The sequence below is a fragment of the Anabrus simplex genome, chromosome 6 (assembly GCF_040414725.1).
Source record: "Anabrus simplex isolate iqAnaSimp1 chromosome 6, ASM4041472v1, whole genome shotgun sequence".
Classification (NCBI taxonomy): domain Eukaryota; kingdom Metazoa; phylum Arthropoda; class Insecta; order Orthoptera; family Tettigoniidae; genus Anabrus; species Anabrus simplex.
In genome coordinates, this window is record NC_090270.1 from 322,807,406 (window position 1) to 322,813,405 (window position 6,000).

General features: G+C 42.4%; 1 protein-coding gene across 1 annotated transcript in view; it reads right to left on the minus strand.

Annotated features, from left to right (window-relative positions):
* Positions 1–4,947, minus strand: part of LOC136876005 (cytochrome P450 9e2) — a 109,941-nt gene extending 104,994 nt beyond the window's left edge. Inside the window, exon 1 of the mRNA XM_068228131.1 lies at positions 4,895–4,947. The gene's annotated coding sequence lies outside the window, so the exon portion shown is untranslated. The remainder of the gene's footprint in view (positions 1–4,894) is intronic.
* Positions 4,948–6,000: the final 1,053 nt, after the last annotated feature.

Consider the following 6,000-nt stretch of genomic DNA (forward strand, 5'->3'; position numbering starts at 1 on the left):
ACAAATATACACACAGCGATACAAATATCACAAAAAGGAACTACATACGAGTATATCTTCATTATGGACTGTTATGCCTTTTAACTTTCAATCTGCAAGCCTTTGTTCATTTACTAATCACCACCACAATCCTCTATTTGCAAAATAGTTATGTGACCTCGTTTAGTTCTATACCTCCTACCGGGAGACAGTCGGCAGTCCTCAAGATAGTTTTCCGTGGTTTTCCATTTTCACTCCAGGAAAATGCTGGGGCTGCACCTTAATTAAGGCCACGGCCGCTTCCTTCAAACTCCTAGGCCTTTCTTATTCCATCGTCGCCATAAGACCTATCTGTGTCGGTGTGACGTAAAGCCACTAGCAGAAAAATACCTCCTACCTTCAAATCGTTAGAAACTGAGTCTAACCATCGTCGTCTTGGTCTCAATCTACTTCTCTTACCATCCATAACAGAATCCATTATTCTCCTAGGTAGCCTATCTCTTCCATTCTCTTCACATGACCGCGCCTCTGAAGCCGGTTTATGAGTACACTTCCATTCATCGAGTTCATTCCTAAACTTAGCCTTTATCTCCTTATTCCGACCAGTCTCCTGCCATTTTTGTTACCTATTTGTGCCAGGAATCATTCTCGTCACTTTCATTAAACTAAACTAAAAACGGAAATAAAATGGATTTAGACTGAGAATTTGAGTATGGAAAGCGTGCGTCAATCTAACCTCTTAAGGCAGCAAGAGAAAAAAAAAAGTGGTCAGTCTGCCTAAACATAGTGGGTGAGCGAGCACCTATCCAGCTACGTAACACGGCAAGAAGAAAATAAAATGAATATAATAGAAGAAACCGAAAGAGATTCGATCCTGCTTATTTGAACTTTTATTTGAACGAGGCGAGCGTCTACCCAACGATGCTATGAGCAAGAAGAAAAATAAATACATACATACATACATACATTATCATTATAGACTGTTATGCCTTTCAGCGTTCAGTCTGCAAGCCTCTAAGAATTTACTAAACGTCGCCACAATCCTCTACTTGCAACTAGTGTTGTGGCCTCATTTAGTTCTATACCTCTTATCTTTAAATCGTTAGAAACCGAGTCTAACCATCGTCGTCTTGGTCTCCCTCTACTTCTCTTACCCTCCATAGCAGAGTCCATTATTCTCCTCGGCAACCTATCCTCCTCCCTTCGCCTCACATGACCCCACCACCGAAGCCGGTTTATGTGTACAGCTTCATCCATCGAGTTCATTCCTAAATTAGCCTTTATCTCCTCATTCCGAGTACCCTCCTGACATTGTTCCCACCTGTTTGTACCAGCAATCATTCTTGCTACTTTCATGTTTGTTACTTCTAACTTATGAATAAGATATCCTGAGTCCACCCAGCTTTCGCTCCCGTAAAGCAAAGTTGGTCTGAAAACAGACCGATGTAAAGATAGTTTCGTCCGGGAGCTGACTTCCTTCTTACAGAATACTGCTGATCGCAACTGTGAGCTCACTGCATTAGCATTACTACACCTTGATTCAATCTCACTTACTATATTACCATCCTGGGAGAACACACAACCTAAATACTTGAAATTATCGACCTGTTCTAGCTTTGTATCACCAATCTGACATTCAATTCTGTTGAATTTCTTACCTACTGACATCAATTTAGTCTTCGAGAGGCTAATTTTCATACCATATTCATTGCACCTATTTTCAAGTTCCAAGATATTAGACTGCAGGCTTTCGGCACAGTCTGCCATTAAGACCAAGTCGTCAGCATAGGCCAAACTGCTTACTACATTTCCACCTAACTGAATCCCTCCCTGCCATTTTATACCTTTCAGCAGATGATCCATGTAAACTACGAACAGCAAAGGTGAAAGATTACAGCCTTGTCTAACTCCTGTAAGTTCCCTGAACCAAGAACTCATTCTACCATCAATTCTCACTGAAGCCCAATTGTCAACATGAATGCCTTCGATTGATTTTAATAATCTACCTTTAATTCCATAGTCCCCCAGTATAGTGAACATCTTTTCCCTCGGTACCCTGTCATATGCTTTCTCTAGATCTACGAAACATAAACACAACTGCCTATTCCTCTCGTAGCATTTTTCAATTACTTGCCGCATACTGAAAGTCTGATCCTGACAGCCTCTCTGTGGTCTGAAACTACACTGGTTTTCATCCAACGCCCTCTCAACGACTGATCGCACCCTCCCTTCCAAGATGCCAGTGAATACTTTGCCTGGTATACTAATCAATGAGATACCTCGATAGTTGCAATCCTTCCTGTTCCCTTGCTTATAGATAGGTGCAATTACTGCTTTTGTCCAATCTGAAAGTACCTTACCAACACTCCACACTAATTTTTCTACTCTATGAAGCCATTTCATCCCTGCCTTCCTACTATACTTCACCATTACAGGTCTAATTTCATCTATTACTGCTGCCTTATGACAATGGAGTTTATTTACTATCCTTTCCACTTCCTCAAGCATAATTTCACTTACATCATTTTCCTCCTCCCCATGAGCTTGGCTGTTTGCAACACCACCATGATGATTTCCTTTTACATTGAGAAGATGTTCAAAATATTCCCTCCACCTCTCCAGTGATTCCCTGGGATCTATTAAGAGGTCACCTGAATTACTCAAAACACTGTTCATTTCCTTTTTCCCTCGCTTCCTAAAATTCTTTATTACTGTCCAAAAAGGTTTCCCTGCTGCTTGACCTAGCCTTTCCAGGTTATTACCAAAATCTTCCCATGACTTCTTTTTGGATTCAACAACTATTTGTTTCGCTCTGTTTCTTTCATCTACGTACAAATCCCTGTCTGCCTCGGCCCTTGTTTGGAGCCATTTCTGATAAGCCTTCTTTTTACGTTTACAGGCTGCTCTTAATTCATCATTCCACCAAGATGTTCGCCTTTTCCCATCTTTACACATAGTTGTTCCTGGGCATTCCCTTGCTGTTTCTACTACAGCATCCCTGTATGCCACCCATTCACTTTCTATATCCTGAACCTGCTTACTGTCTACTGTTCGAAACTTCTCACTATTCATATCCACGTACTTCTGTCTAATTTCTTCGTCCTGGAGATTTTCTCCCCTTATTCGTTTGTAGACAGATTTCACTTTCTCTACCCTAGGCCTAGAGATACTTGGTTCACTACAGATCAGACAGTGATCTGTATCATCGAAAAATCCGCGAAAGCCTCGTACATTCCTAACAGATTTCCTGAATTCAAATTCTGTTAAGGTATAGTCTATTATGGATCTGGTACCCCTAGCCTCCCATGTGTAGCGGTGAATAGCCTTATGCTTGAAGAATGTATTCGTAACAGCTAAACCCATACTAGCACAGAAGTCCAGCAAACGCTTCCCATTCCCATTAGCTTCCATATCTTCCCCACATTTACCAATCACCCTTTCGTATCCTTCAGTTCTATTCCCAACTCTCGCATTGAAATCGCCCATTAGCACTATTCTATCTTTGCTGTTGACCCTGACCACAATGTCACTCAATGCTTCATAAAACTTGTCAACTTCATCCTCATCTGCACCCTCACATGGTGAATACACGGACACAATTCTTGTCCTAATTCCTCCAACTGACAAATCATTCGCTCATTTACGTGCCTAACAGAAACTATGTTGCGTGCAATGGTATTCCTGATAAAGAGCCCTACCCCAGACTCTGCCCTTCCCTGGTTCATGTTTGTGGGTTACTGTAGTCCCGTCCTTGTTCGTGAACCATGGGCAACGGCTGAGTGGCCTAGTAAGTGGTCCTGAGAGTCGGGATACCAGTTGCTATGGAATGGGAGTGGGCATCTCGGACATATTCTGAGTCGTGGCCCTCCTTGTGCTCAGGCGGCTAGGACTATACAATTCACCGGTGGTCCATAACCCGTTAGAGGAGAGATCCTCACTTGGACTATGTGCAAGTAGGGTAGCATCCTGCTTTATGAATTTACCGAGCTCAGAACACTTTAAGCAAGCCTTGGACCTGTGGGAGTAATGGAGTCCCACTCCCATTTGACAGACGAGGGACTCCTTGGAAACAACTTGGCGAACGAAAAATAAATATATGAAAAATAAAATAATAGTTTGGGGTGTGCACAAAAATCACCTATCCAACTACGCCACGCAGCAAGATGACAAAAAAAAAATCAGAAACATATGCATGGAACAAGAAAGAAAGAAAGAAAGAAAGAAAGAAAGAAAGAAAGAAAGAAACAAAATATATAGACTCGAAGCACACAGCCGTAAAACTGTTGCAGCACATTAGACTTTGGAACTATTGACAACACACATTTCTTTTAATATTTCCCCACCGGGCGAGTTGGCCGTGTGCGTAGAGGCGTGCGGCTGTGAGCTTGCATCCGGGAGATAGTAGGTTCGAATCCCACTATCGGCAGCCCTGAAAATGGTTTTCCGTGGTTTCCCATTTTCACACCAGGCAAATGCTGGGGCTGTACCTTAATTAAGGCCACGGCCGCTTCCTTCCAACTCCTAAGCCTTTCCTATCCCATCGTCGCCATAAGACCTATCTGTGTCGGTGCGACGTAAAGCCCCTAGCAAAAAAAAAAAAGAAAATAAATATTTCTTATCATTCTCGTAAACCTTTCTCAGAAAAGAAAAATGAACATATGAAGAGAGGTTAGGTCGTGCATATTTTGGACCTAGGAGTTGATTTCCTATTCAAGAACGTTGCACAAGAAGAAGAAAAGGACAAAAGGTGAAAAGATAAACTAAATGAAACTAAAATACACAATAAAAAGTGTTGTGTCTGCGTGTTTGTATATGGAAAACGCGCGCCTCTCTAACTACGTAACGCAGCAAGGAGAATTATAAGAGGATCTCCAAGAAAGAGGTGTGTAATAGAATACTTGAAAGACTGACTTACTGAAGAAATATGGAGCAATACCTCTTTGCAGAAGATGAGGAGTTGAGAGCCAGAGCAATTTATCCTCGTGACTGCGATTTAAACGAAGAAGTTCATTTCCTTATCTTATCATGGGTACAAGACGTTTATCTAGATCGCAGAGTAGTCTCATATTGTTTGTACGATTAACAACGAACGTCATGTTGTAAGTTACGTGAGCACACTACCTCTGCGGTCTTGTGATTGCAGTAAGACTAAACAAGAGGCCGTGGTTGTGATTACTGGCGCGGCCAAAATTCGAACAGTAGTTGTAAGGCAAATTATGAAGCTGACTGACGCGGTCAGTAGAAACATAACTGACCGTTCTACAGTATTCTACAGCCTCGGATATTTCTGTGGATTAAACTCTTGCAGAAACAATTTTCGACTCGATTCGACCTATGAAAATCTGAACATTTTGCTTGTCTTTCTTTCCATCACGGAAACATTAACAGCTGCTGTGCAATTTTAACCTCGCTGGACAGCGTCAGCAGGAATGTGACGTGTAAGACGGCTGCAATGCTAGAGTGTTGAATGACGCCAGGCACTACTTTTTTCTTTTTCCGTGGTCAAGGAAACCTTAAAGTCCTTAGATCTAGTGACAAAAGTGCTAAACTGACACACACACACACACACACACACACACACACACACACACAGTCCTTCTAGCGGGCAGAGAGCTCGTAAAATAAGTGTGTTCCAACACAGATTTTCGGCGGGGTGTCAACTTAAGGCTTGAAGCGTCTACTTCAAAGAGATTTTAGTAGAGTCTGAAAGCCGTCACTAGATGGTGAGGTAGTAATGTTAATTATTTTCTTTCGCGTATTTGTAGAGACAGGAAGTTCATACATCACAGATTCATCATCATCATCATCATCATCATCATCATCTGTTTATCCTCCAGGTTCGGTTTTTCCCTCGGACTCAGCGAGGGATCACACCTCTACCGCCTCAAGGGCAGTGTCCTGGAGTTTCAGACTCTTGGTCGGGGGATACAACTGGGGAGAATGACCAGTACCTCGCCCAGGCGGCCTCACCTGCTATGCTGAACAGCGGCCTTGTGGAGGGATGGGAAGATTGGAAGGGAT